Source organism: Vanessa cardui, chromosome 10, assembly GCF_905220365.1.
Source record: "Vanessa cardui chromosome 10, ilVanCard2.1, whole genome shotgun sequence".
Lineage (NCBI taxonomy): Eukaryota > Metazoa > Arthropoda > Insecta > Lepidoptera > Nymphalidae > Vanessa > Vanessa cardui.
This window is the reverse complement of record NC_061132.1, coordinates 8,235,710-8,250,856: the sequence shown is the minus strand read 5'-3', so window position 1 is coordinate 8,250,856 and position 15,147 is coordinate 8,235,710. Positions and strand designations below refer to the sequence as shown.

Genomic DNA, 15,147 nt, shown 5'->3' with positions numbered 1-15,147 from the left:
GTACAAGGATATAAAATTGTTTTCATACATACATACGTAAAACTGTGGTTAACTTGTGGGTACCTTTTTTAATGATGAGTCCGACAAACGTTCTGATGCTTTCGAATGCTCGATTCCTAGAATTGTCTATATGATAATACTATAACTCTCCGTATATACAGCTTTGATTTTTTTTTAAATAAATTTAATTTTGTTCGTCAATTATCCAAAAGTGACGATATGACGTCCCTATGACTCCTCGTACATAAAGCTAATTTAAAAGTTGGTCTTCTTGTCCGAAAAAAATATGATGTGAATGGAGTCTCCACCTCCCCGAAAATGTCGATATGACGTCACTATGTCACCTGTACCTACATACATCTAAAAGTAATAATATGAGATAAATATCATTCTAAATGCAAATATCGATTATATAAATATAGACGATATATATGTATACAGTGTGGGATTAAATAAATAAATATTTGAAGCCAATTCGTACCGTAACTTTGTTCAAATATATTTCGATTACGCACTATACTTACTAGATATCTGATTGGAGATCAGATATTTAGTCATTAGATTCTAGTCCATTAATATTGTAACAAGCTAAGGCGTCGTATCGTGTGATAAACTATGACAAGTATCGATTAAATATAATATAGAGTATCAAGCGTTCTTATATAAATTTATACAAAAAAAAATCTGCTCGTAGTATCAATATTTAATTTCAATATTTCAATTAAAATAGGTATTCTTTATATAAAATAGGCAAACAGATCGGAAAATGGGCCACCTAGTCTTTAATACTACAGTCCATAGATATGGACAATGTGAGAAATATAAACCATTCCTTAGATAGTCATTCCGTCACTGACCTTGGGAATTAAGATATGATGCCCCTTGTGCCTTGTAGGTACTCACTCACTGTTCTGACAAAAAAAAAGTTAAGGCTTGTTTCTTTCGCCTGTTCTCCTCAGGTCTGTTTGTGTTTCCTTTTCCAAACCGGTGGTAGTGTTTATTTGACTAGCAATAAGTAAGTGTAAAGCTCCCATAATGAATAAAGGTATTTGAATTTGAGTTTACTCAAGACGGCTGGCAGGAGCTGGATGCGAGTACCCGAAAAAAGATCACAGTGACTTACATTTGGAGAGACCTATGTCGATGTATGATGGAGTTTGACTCACTCACAAGGGTTGGTATTGCTGTTTGGCGGCAGTGCGTGGATGCGCATCACACTCGCTAAGTTTAGTGATTGCAGCATTCGTTTATCAACCTTTGACGATGTACGTGACACGCTATTGATGTGTGCTGGTGGACATAGCACTTAGTATCGGTCAGATCATATGAAACGGTGTAGGCAAACGCCTTAAGGGTTAATTTTATAATCATAATCATTTAAGTTAAGGTTCAGTAATAGATGTCCACGGACGGACAGTTGTATAACAAGTGCTATTATTGCCACGGAATCCTAAAAAGTAAATAATCTGTTTAGAAAAGCACTAATAAATATTTAAGGATGTGTGTGTTGAATTAGATAAGTAAGAATTTATTGGTTCATAATTTATAAATCTTATTTGTTACCTCGCTAATGTTCTAAAATTTTCCACGATTAATGAGTACGTATATCTCTTTTTAAAAAACATGCAAATTCAAATAAAGTGATGCAACATTTGCAAAACAATATATAAACGATAATATTTGAATTATATAAGTAATAAAAATGTAATAAAATTATTTAAGGACTTAGTATACATAACTGGAATATATTACTGTATATTTAGGGAACAATATATTTGAAAAACAATTTCGCATTGAGTACCACCCTTACCATATACATATTGTACCGCCAAAGAGCAACTAGTGTACCGGTTTGAAAGGTGGTTGAGTCGGTCTGAAACCAGGGACTAGGTATATAACATTTTAGTATCCAAAGTTGTTGACGCATTGACTATATAAGTAATAATATCGATTTAACGGCGCCAGTTGTCCATTTAACAAAATCAAAATAAACTTTACTCAAGTGGTTTTTTACAAGCACTTTTGAATCGTCATTCAGCAATTAAGTGACGCTACCACCGGTTCGGAAAGTAGATTCTACCGAGAAGAACCGCCAAGAAACTCAGTAGTTACTCTTTTGAGTCTGCCTGTCTATTCAAAAATATTGTGACTAAGTCATATATTAGAAGGAAATTAGTCCATAAATGTTATAAAAGTATATATTTGAGGTCTATATGTTATAATAATAGCTTAAATAATGCACTATATGCATGCAATTGGAGCGAACAATCATATGAGAAGTCATCGAAAGAGTAGGAGCTACGAGTGATAGCGTCGCACGCGCAGTGACGGAGAGGCGCGCGCGCCGGTACCTCGCGGCACTCTCGTTTTCGAACGTAGAAAACATGTGGTTCTATATTTGAAAAACAAAAAAAAAAAAACAATTTTGGATAATCTTCACACGCCCTGCTGTTATTTAATATAGGTAAGTTCGTATTTTAATTATATTTATCAACAATTCTTTCATTAACATTTTGAAAGTTGATTAAATTATAAATGACGCTGAAACGATAATTGACGTGGATTATCCGCGTTACATTTCTCTCTACACGGTGAGATATTCAGGCGTAATTAAGACGTTTTATCTTTATAATAAAATACTCTGTCATATATAAAAATGAATAATAGAGATTGCTCTTTAATTTATTTGAATTTCTAAAAAGTATATCACTAACACACTCTTGCTTTTACAAACTCTACCGTTAAACCGTTAACTTTATAATTTATTAAATTATGATCCATTTCTTATAATTAATTCGAGAAATTATTATTTATATAATTTTATTTGTAAAAGAAATTATTTTCGAAATTAATAAATCATTAGATAGATACATGAACATACATACGAATTTGTGAATCTTTTGTTTAGATTCTATACTTGAAACAATTAGTGTTAGTTATACAATTAAAAATATTGTTATTATATGGATAATTAAATCAAAATACACTGCATCCAACTACGATCTTACAATCACTTTTGTATAATAAGCTTCTAAATAAATGCTACCGAGGTTATTACTGAGAAGAACATACACTACATTCAGAAGTAACTATACTTCTAGAATTTATTTCATACGAGCGTTACTATCGAATACCGATCCTAATCTATTTGGTCTATCAACCAATATAATCTTGTTTAAGATACAAGATTGATTTAATACAGCGCGTGTGAGTTTCACCCGCGTTATTATTATAAAATTATATCATATATATATATATATATATATATATATATATATATATATATATATATATATATATATATATGATATAATTTTATAATAATATAATATATAATAAGGAGATCCTGAGATTAGTACTTTTCCATACATCAAAAACCGCTGTTTATATTCACCGCTCATCAGATCAGTGACTAGATCAGTATAATCATATGAATCATCAGCCTAATATATAACATTAATTTACACACATAATATTGAACTTTAATGATAGATAAGAAAGGTAGTTTATAAGATAACCTTATAAACGCTTATAACTAAGACTTCGTCATATAAGATCTTTATTACACGTCTAAATACTGCACAGTATTTAACAGATGCATTTAACAGATTGAAATCGTCGAAGCGAACCATAGTTGTGTCGGTCTAAGTTCTTCCTATGTTTGTGTAAAATACATAAGTTAACGTAAATCAATATTAGCTGTCAGAAAGCAAGTAAGAGTTCCGTATTTCGTAATCGTATGAATTTATTTTTGTCACCATAAATATTACGTTTATCATACAACACCATGCAGATTCATTTGTATAAGTATATAGAATACAGGTGAAAAAATAAGTTCATTCTTATCAGCCATCTTCACTTCTAAATCAGTCCTTAATTATAATGTATTGAACTATTATCAATTAAAATATAATTTCTGTATAAAAAGAAACATTTTGAGGGCTTTAGTTATCTGAATGTTGTAATTTAAAAACTAGAAGAACTGCTTTAATAAAACGCGGAAGAAAAATTAAGCACAATCATGGAGTGGTTTAAATGGTAATAAATACAATGTCACTTAAAATAATGGCGAGTTTCCTGAAGAGAATGATAATAAAGCTACATCTCGATTCGTTTATCGTAAGTGTAGACCAAAACGGTTATGTTTTTAAATCAAATCAAAATATAATGTATCCAATTAGCCTTTTATAAGCACTTTTGAATCGTTATTTAACAACTATAATAAGTGATGCTACCAACGGTTCGGAAAGAAGATTCTACCGAGAAGAACCGGAAGGGAACTCAGTAGTTACTCTATTTCAACATTTAAATTACAGTCATTTAGTTAGTCATTCAGTTAATTCAATACAATTATATATGTTTGTATCCTACCTGGAAGTCAACATGAATTAATTCCACGCTTTATATATATATATATATATATATATATATATATATATATATATATATATATATATTGTCTGTATAATCTTGTATTGAATAATATGCCTTATTTAGCAATATAATCTAACAATACTATTAAAAACTGTATCACCTCTTAAATACATGTGGTAGTACAAAACAAACCAAAAAGCTATTAAATTCACTAAAACTACAGTTGAATTGAAGTCAAGCAGCTGGGCGAAATCTGCCAAGTATTTAAGAGATGTACCCATGTAATAAAGCAAAAAAGTACATCACTTTTTAATCAAAATAAACAATCGAAACTTAAGTGATTACAACATTTACTTAAGTTATTAATAATTCAAATATTATTATATGTTTAATAACATTAACAGAGGTGTTTGACAATGATATGTAATATTGTGTACATAATACAAAAGCATTACATAATCGTACAACATGCGTAGTGTGACTTCGCATATTACGTTTCACTTTCGATGGTAAATAAACATTGTACGCAGAAGTACATTTTAGATTTACCCGTTAATCTTATCCATTCATCTCACTCCGACACGCTATAAACAATAATTGCATCCCTCTTACTCTTACGTAGCATTGTTTTCAAAATGTTGAGTAAATTATAATAGTTGTACTACTAACCTTTAATAACAATTACAGAAAACAATATGAATATTAATCTCGCTTGCCCAAGATTTTGTTTTCATATCTCTTAGGTTATTTAATATATTAACATATTTCCAATGGAAAACCAACCTTGGGAACTAAGATATTAATTTCCTGGTATCTTTACTTACACTGGCTCACTTAACCTACAAACCGGAACACAATGATAAGTATTGCTATTCAACGTTCGAATATATGACGATATACCTAAAATAATATTATTAGTTAACGTTCTCGCATTTTATGACAAATCTCTCTTATTTCTCCATTTCCTTTGAATTAATACAAGCGATATCCTGTGGTTGCAGTGGCCATTGAATAAGATCATATAATTATATGATTATGTATGTAATTGACACACGATAGAAGGAAAACTTAATGATTGAAATATGTCACATAACGACGATACTAAGTCAGTTTCAATTCAACGATCGCTAAACGAATTAATCTTATCGGGTTAGCAGTTAAATTAGCATTGTTTTTTAATGTCATTCGTACAGCTTTGAACTATTATAAATGTATAACACAAAAAAACTAAACTGTATTTTTTTACAATGGCAATCAATGAACAGCTATTAGATACATCCTTATATGTAATATATACTATTGTATACAGCTATTGAACTAGACATCTGACACTATGACGACCTACAAAATCACAATAGGCTCAATACAATACATCTAATTTTATCTTGCACATATGATAATTATAAAATACACTAGACTAGCCCCGGCTCCGCTCGAGTACAATTAATTACTAAAAAAAATTATATTGCACTCAGGGATAATATCAACATTTTCAGAGTTTGGATCATTATTACCGGAGATAAAGTATGAACAAACAACCTCTTATATTCAAAATCAATCAGAATATACTTCTTCAAGTAGGCGTTTACAAGCACATTTGAATCGTATTTTAAAAGAACTATATTAAAAGTAAAACTATCATGTCATTAATCCATACAAACAACAACAGCCTGTAATTTCCCACTGCTGGGCTAAAGGCCTCCTCTCCGTTTGAGGAGAAGGTTTGGAACATATTCCACCACGCTGTTCCAATACGGGTTGGTGGAATGCACATGTGGCAGAATTTCTATGAAATTTGTCACATACAGGTTTCACGATGTTTTCCTTCGCCGCTGAGCACGAGATGAATTATAAAAATAAATTAAGCACATCAATCAGCGGTGCCTGCGTGGCGTTGAACCCGCAATCATCGGTTAAGATGTACGCGTTCTAACCACTCTCGACTCTCACTAATCCATACCAGCGGTAACAATATTCCGAACTGGCGCGGGGCGTGGCGGTATCTCCACTGATACATCAATAGTAAATGATGGTTCAAAGGTGCTTGTTAGAGTCAACTTCAACAAAGGAAACCTTAATTTTGATTGACATTAACGAGCAAATCATTTAATGGGATAACAATTTTAAGACGCAATTTGCTTAATAAATCTTTTTATTCTAAGCAATCAATACATCAACTGTCTACGCTATGCATAGCTATTGCAAATCATTATTTTGTATGTAATATACTTAAAAGTCGTTGGTATGTAAACCAGTCTCTGTAGCATACAGCAATAATATTAAAGTGTGGATTTTTTTCTTCCAATTCGGTTTATTACGTAATGATCCCAATTTAATGTCGAAAAGATCTAATGATGAAGTCTTCAGTAAATGTCAAATCAAACGCACTTGCTGCTATATGGCACAGATATTTTTCCAATTAATTTACATATGACGGAATTAGGTTCGAACATAAAAATATATATGTAGAGATGCTAATCGATATTACAACTCTATCATAATAGCAAACATGGTCCTTTAACTTGATTTATACTACAGTTAACACTAGATATGAGGTGATTCACAAAAAACCTATATGACCTTTTTCTTGTAACATTATTTATTTATACTTTACTAGTAGTCGCAAGCGGCTACGCGCTTAAGGGTGTCGTTTGTCACGCCAGGCAAAAATCAGCCTATGTTCTTGAAGTTCAAGTTTGCTTCATACCAAATTTCATCAAATTGATTCAGCAGCATTTGGTCGCAAAAGTATAAGTACTATACTATAAGTGTGTCTGTCGCTACAGACACACTTATAGTACGACACAAATTAGATTTCGCATCGGAAAATGCAATGGAATGAAAATAAAACCGATTACTGCCGATTTCAACAACCAGTAGAGATAGCTCCCTATCGCGCCATTGGACGCTATTTTTGCTAGAAAGCAAGTGCATGTAAATCGACGTGTCAAATTGACGAATATATTAGGTTATATGATATTACAGGTGATTACGTTTGTGCAAAGACCATATTCGCATGAAAAATAAATATTGATAATTTGGGATAGCGTACTCAATTCGGATGTGATCGGTTTTACGATTTTTGCCGATGCGACATCTAAGTTGTGTCGTACTATACATATTTATACTTAAATAGACTGATATACTTTCACAATTATAGTATTACATACAGTATTACATTATATATATTTACAGTATACAGATAATACAGAATGTACAATAAAAGTTATTCTCACAAACGGTAGCACACCTTAAACGCCACTGAACTATCAGTCAACCTAGATTACGTACGAGTATATTTAATACATAATATCTTGTTCTAATTAACTGACATCTAAACGTAGCTGTTTCAACATATAACTTCCAATAGTTCATCACGTGACCTACTGTTCTGTGGCTCAAAAAGACTTTAACGCTACTTTTTGTACACATTACATTGTATGTACATCACGTTTTGGCAAAGGTGTTATATCATAAGACAATGCAACAAAGTAATTAAATAATAATTAGAGCACCGAATAATGTTACGATTGCGTACTAAGAGTTACAAGATTGATACGCTAAGAGTTCATTTTTATGTATGTAAGAAATGATGAAAATATATAAAGGTACTTTATTTACATAATTAATGACATACTTAGGCTATTTATATAATGAAATCGTTTTATTATTTGAAACAAAAGTCCATTTGACTGTAGCGTCAGGTCAAATTCAAAGAATTAGTTAGCCGCGCTTTAAAAATGGAGGGAATGTAACGTAACATTCAGTAAATAGTGTCCAATGGTAGTTGAGAAAATAAGAAAATCTTTAAAGGGACCAATCTATATGTATTTGGTGCATGCTGGTGTGTTACTACATTAGCACAGCTAAGAAACTATTATGTGGTCTGCTTACATCGTAGAACTAAAATTTACGTATTTTCTTCTAGAAATACTTATCTAATAATAAATTTTGTTAGGAAATGAATTAAACAGGTTTATCAGAAATTCTTACTAATCATTTACTCGCGGTTGTTGTTGTTGTTTTTGATGATATAATCATATCATCAAAAAAAACAACAACAACAGCGAGTAAATTTCCCACTGTTGGGCTAAAGCCTCCTCTCCCTTTGAGGAATAGGTTTGGAACATATTCCACCACGCTGTTCCAATGGGATTTGTAGAATACACATGTGGCAGAATTTATATGGAATTTGACACATATAGGTTTCCATAATGTCTTCCTCCACCGCCGAGCGTGAGATGAATTATTAACACAAATTAAGCACATGAACAATCAGTCGTTTTCACCCTAGGTTTGAACCCGCAATCATCGGTTAAGATGCACGCGTTCTAACCACTGAGCTATCTCGGCTTAAAACATATCGTCAGTTAAATTATGTTGTGAAAAATACCGACCACAAGAGTATGCTAATTTAAATTAACAAAAAGTTTTATTACTGAGTATTACATTCTAGTTTAGTAGTCTTTAATAATACATATACAAAATCTTATCAATAAAACCTCTTTTGAAACAAACCTGTTTAAATACATTTATGTACAATTGAGCACTATCTGTAGAATTCTTTAGTTACTTGAACAGTGAAGACTCATCTTAATCATCACACAGATCATATTTCACGTAAATCGAAAGATATATTTAATTAGCTTTCATCGTAACAATGTAATTTAAATCAAATTAATTAGAAGTGAACGCGTGAGAAAACAAAATATTTAATAAAATTAATTTGAGATTTATAGCACTGAGATTGCAGAAAATTCGAGATAACGATTGAAACTGCGGAGCAATTTTATTTTTAAAACAGTCGGAATATAATTTATATCGTACAATCATATCAACAAGACATATACTCTGAAGACTGTTGAGGTACTTTATAATAAACCATACACTGTAGACTGTAAAAGATAAATAGACTATCCCCTGTGGCGTAAATAGGGCGGTGCCACCGATGCCCAGGCACAGGGCGAAGACTCTCGAGGGCGCAAGAATAGACAGACTGGGCTAGCTAGTGAGTGAAACAGGAAAATAGGCAAAGGGTCTGCTTAAATAGGGCGCAGTTATTGAAGCTCGCACAGGGCGCAGAAAAGGCTATTTACGGCACTGACTATCCCTTATTGCTGTAACTACACTGGTTCACTTAACGTTAAAGTATTAAGTAGCGACAAAAATCTTTTATTTTTTTATTTTGTGAATGAAAACTAGGTGAGTTTTTACAGAATAGCGTCACAATTTTACAATACACAGCTAAGCTAAGTTTTCTCGTTTCTTAATAGCAATATAATAAGACATATGAATAAATAAAAGTTAATTAAAACTGAATACATCACCTGATAAATCAAAATACACGCAGCCCTACTTCCGCATACTTTCAAATGAATATTAAAACCTAACAAGGAAAATTGGAGGGCATTATAAAATTTCTCAACGCATCGCACGATGAGTATACTCATTTCGTAATTATTATTTACGTAATCATTGTTAAAATTACTGAGTCAAAGCGGAGAGCGAGCTGATAAGACTCGCGATTGTTACAAACACATTTGTTTATTTTAATGTCCAATTATCATAAGAATAAGATCATACAAGCTATTTTTATCGTCTTTTTTATAATTTCATGAAATGACTAGCTCTGCCCACGACTTCGTGCATTAAATTTATCAAAAAAAGGTTATTGTTCAGTTCGCAGATTTAACTATAACTTTTTCATTCCGTATTATGCAGCTTTCATGAGATTAACCATGTCATATAAAAAACCATGTAAAAATATATTTTAATATATTATGTAAAGTGTATATGTATAGTGTACCACGTGCATTTAGTAAAAAGCGATTATTTTAATATTACAAACAGACACTCGCAATTTTATTATAGATAGATATATTATAATATATACGATTAGCATTTCTTATATGAATCATTTTTAAACGGTTTCGTTAATCATCTGTGTTAATCAAAAGATTATGACAAAATTAATTTATAATATATGTTAACTATCCGTCCTGTCACCTGCGGCTTCGGTAACTTTTAAGGGGTTAAGATTGCTTCATAACTTATTTAATCAAATTCGGTTTAGTTATTTACCCATTGAAGAGTAACAGATGAGCGGACAGACAAACTTTCGCAATTATAATATTAGCATCTATCATTTTTTTTTCATTACATAGTATAAAAAAGTAGCTTACCGCTGTGTCTCTATGTATGCTTAGATCTTTTAAATTTCCCAACGGATTTTGATGTGGGTTTTTTTAATAGATAGAGTGATTCAAGAGAAAGGTTTTTGTATATTATACATGGACAAAATAATAAAGAAACAAGAAAAATCTGTAGTATATATAGTATATATATAAGACTAATAAGTGTAAAAGTTATAACAGATATTGGGACGCAACGGGTCTTACCACACAACCCGCGAACGCCGAACCCGAGATTGTATGTTTGTGAGTGTTAGTGTGCTTATGTGTGTGTATGTTTTTAAGATACCATTCAAACTAACAAGCAGAACCAACGAAATAGAACGAGAAGTCATACATGCATATCTAACCCTAGTCCGTCGGTAATTATTTATAAAGAAAAGTAATAAACAGTTACTAATTTTATCACGGAATACGTACAATAATTTCTCCTTGTGATGTACGAATAAATGTTTAAATCGTATGACGGAAGAATAATTACATAATTACACGACATATTTGCATCTTTTGCGTTTCACGATCACGCGTGACTTTTACTCGAGTCGGAGATTCTCTTAGGATATCAATTATATTAGCGAATATATAAAGCATACACAACAACAAAATTTCTGAAGTGGTACAAACATTAAAACCTTATATAACCTAAGGAAACTGAGGATGCGGTACTTGACAATATTAATCCGCAACGCGGGTTCTACAACTATCAATACAAATATACAAAATAATCATAATATAATATGTAAAAATAACTTCAGATACTATACTACTTAATATTATAAAGGCGAAAGTATGTCGGTATGTTAAATCTTTACGCTTAAACCGCTAAATCGATTTAGATAAAATTGCATGTGGAAAGTTTGAATCCTGAGACTAAAGCTAGATTTTTCTTATTCATCCCTGAAAGGGGTACAATTGGGATGACGTTTGTGTTGAATTCAGCTAGTTGATATATAATTATATGTATTATGCATGTTGATAATGGAGTACAACAAAATATAAAAAAATGGTCCAACGCAAAAAAAAAATGATATAATTATAACAACTGTTCACATCATATAATAGAGTTATATGATGAGATTAGATCGTCTGACTTAAACTATGTTAAATATATCAGGAAGCATGCAATAAATAAATAATAGACAGGGAAAGGCTAAATAAAACACATAATGGCTTAATTAGTATCAATATAGTTGATGTCATAAAATAATTGTAAACGCCGTTAGTTTATAATAAATCTACCGAGATCGTAAACGTCATGATCCGACACATGCTGTTTCCTCGCGATATTCTTGACTGGTTGACAAGAAATGATTTATACATAGAGACCAATTATTAAAAATCATATAAACCAGTGCCTACAGCGTGATGACTTAAACGGGCATCATTGGGACATTGGACGTTGTTCATTGGGACTTTGTATGTGAAATGGATTGATAGTAACTAACTAAAATAACTAAAATATCGACCTTACGCGACTAGTAGTCCCGTTTAAATTGCCACTAAACCCCGCAACCAAGTAAATTAAACGCAATTCATAAATCTCATACCTTCTTAGTGTTGTTTGTTAGATGATAAATATATTTACAGATAAAATAAAAATATTACTTTAATGAAACACCTCTGTGTATACCACATTGATGTGTATTTTACCTTAGGACAAAAAAAATGTTTCTACTTATTTTTAATCAGTATTCCAAGAATAAAGTTTCGTGTTTATACGTTCAATAATTACAGATTTCCATACAAACTTTTAACACCAAATTCACCTTTTAGGGATAGAATTTCCAAAATGAAGAGCTAAGGAGTCTTTAGTGGGTGTCTCAATAAAACGATCCCATTCAACAAATATCATAGCCCTCCGCTCTAACTTAAATAGTTTACGCTCAGCGATGATGAATCAGTCAGGCAGTCATGTTATTTTACAGGTAATATTTATTAGTTACAAAAGAACAACTCACGAAACAAGAGTTAGCATAATACTTCGACACCATCTCGATCGAAATCGAGTACTTTAAGATAAAAATACTACATACAATAAAATGTATTCAAGTAAAAAAAATCGAGACGCACATTATGATTTACGTAACGCTATTGACTTCATTTTGAGACCATCGATCTTTCTCTCGATTTCTCGATTGCGAGATATCATTGTATCTAAACGAATTCAACATTAATTACATTTTTTAAAAATACAGTTTGCTCAATTAAAAGAAAATCATATAATATGTGCATAATCGATTCAAATTTTAATAAATCATTCAATTTTGATGTGGCTAATGAATATTGATTTTCATCACACTTGCAAATGACTTTCAGGTTTAAAATACAACTGCATATTAGTTTGGTTTTTACTTTTTAAAATATTTTCCTTATAAAGTAGTGTATTAAAAACAATTGCCCGAATTCAAAAATAAAAGTCTATAAAATCGACTTTGATTCATTGGTACCGTAATAATTGAATAAGAAACAGCGCCTAATGAAAAACAATAGCAAAAAGTAGTAAGACATAAAAATAAACTGAGTTTTCTTAAGGAACAATTATATTGCAAAATAACTGTATCTGCGAGTAAATGAATTAAGTTTCTTTTTTCGAAGAGTACCTTCTGAAGTCATTCCACGACGCTAATTTAATGGGGATTGGTGGATTTACATGGAAGAATTTACACGACATATGGAAGTTTCCTTTTTATTTCCCTTTACCGCTTATAAAAGATGATTTATGACTACGAATTAAACACGTGAATTCTCAGTAATGCTGACTTGCATATAAAAATAAATTACATATAAATTTCTTAGCAAAAAGTGTAAAACACTGTGTGCGTAAATAGTACTGGGGAGCAGAATTAATGTACCATTTTCAAATGTTTTATATTTTTTTTTACAATTTGAACTGTAAATAAAAATATAGATTCTTATATAATAAATACACTCGCATCCTTCGACCAAACACATGTACAGTTAACGATAATTTTAGTATCATACAGAATAGCATGTAGAGCCATCTGGCTAGCTGTACGACTATAATTTAATATAGTATTAGTTCTTAAACTTGACACTAGATGTCACTACTCCATAAAACTTACATATATTTTATAACCAATAGACATCACAGCATATCAACACAATTCATCTTATAAAATTGACTCGGCTAAAGGGATCTTCGTATGTTTTATTATTTTGTTGTTCAAGATTGCTTTATACGAAATACTATGAAAATCGATCCAGTAGTTTAGCCGAGCAATCCTAGCAGCTATCTGTGCAGGCAGAGTTACTTTCGCATATTATGATTATTATAAATCTATTTACAATATTTTCTTCAACGACGAAAATAATAATAGTATGTATAGGTAAATAGTATATAGTATGGTTCAAATTAAGATTTTTTTCATGGTTATTATATAAACCATTTTGTTGCTTTAATTCGCCACTAGATGCCACTACTGGACATCAATAGAGAGAGAATATTTAGCGCAATTTGCTTCGAATATTAGTTAAATAAAGGCAAATTAATTCGTACATCCATAGAGATATTATTAAATAATAATTTTATAATAACATTTTTTCTATAAATACTTCAAAAATAAATTCCCAGCTGACTGGTATGGTGGTTGTATGTTTTGATAAACGCAAAGAACTTAGCTAGTAGACCGCACACGGGGAACTATCTCGATAGTTTTTGTTGTAAGCGCAAACGTGTTCCTAGTTTGCGTTTAAAATTCACACGTCTATCTACAATATCGAACTCATTATATATACTCTTTTTGTGTTGATGAAAAGTTAAATATGGATACGAGTATCGAATGAAACGATTATTTTTTCTTTGACAAAGCTCGACAAAACTGTTGGGCTTATCGATTGAACATTCTATATAAGTAATATTTTAATATTTCTGTAGCTCAAGTGACAACTAAACTATCACTATCATTGAAATTGTATTAGTTGAAGTGAGACAGCTCTATCTAGCGGTGAGTTGCTGGAATTGAAAAGCAAAAAAATACATTGTCTACAAAAAGGACGAACATAATACAAAAAGATTACCAAGACCCATGACGATTTTCCACGTTCAAATATCGATTCATTAATAATACGATTTTAATTATAATGTAAACGGAATACTGATCAAATTTTAAGTGTTATCTAAACGCAATGTAATAAACTGGAACGATACCGTTCACTTAATCGTTAACCAGTAACTACATAACCATGTACATAACGGAATACGCATTTTTTACGTTTTAAAACCAATAAGGATAAACCACTTCACACACCAACTAGAATTATTGTCTTATTATAAAAGTTATATCAAAATGTTTGTTTCCGACCGCTTCTGTAGTTTGGTGTGTGTTAGTAATAAAAAAACCTATGTGCTATTTCAGATTATAATCGAAGTTATGCCAAATTGATTTCTAATCTGTTCAACCAACCAATTTTTTTCATTCAAACGACAATCATTTCAAGCAAATTTCCCTCCTGTCTCGTCTCCTTTCAAGAAGAAGGCTTAGAGCTTTAATCCAACACAGCAACAAACAAATAACAGGCGTGAAATGTCATTTCCTTCTGGATATTTCCCTAGTGAACAAGA

The 15,147-nt window shown here is 31.2% G+C and overlaps 2 protein-coding genes across 2 annotated transcripts in view; one reads left to right on the top strand and one right to left on the bottom strand.

Moving 5' to 3' along the window:
• Window positions 1-15,147, bottom strand: part of LOC124532810 (flotillin-2) — a 287,470-nt gene that overhangs the window by 124,834 nt on the left and 147,489 nt on the right. The window lies entirely within an intron of this gene.
• Window positions 2,349-15,147, top strand: part of LOC124532816 — a 34,958-nt gene continuing 22,159 nt past the window's right edge. The window contains exon 1 of the mRNA XM_047107897.1: window positions 2,349-2,464. The gene's annotated coding sequence lies outside the window, so the exon portion shown is untranslated. The remainder of the gene's footprint in view (window positions 2,465-15,147) is intronic.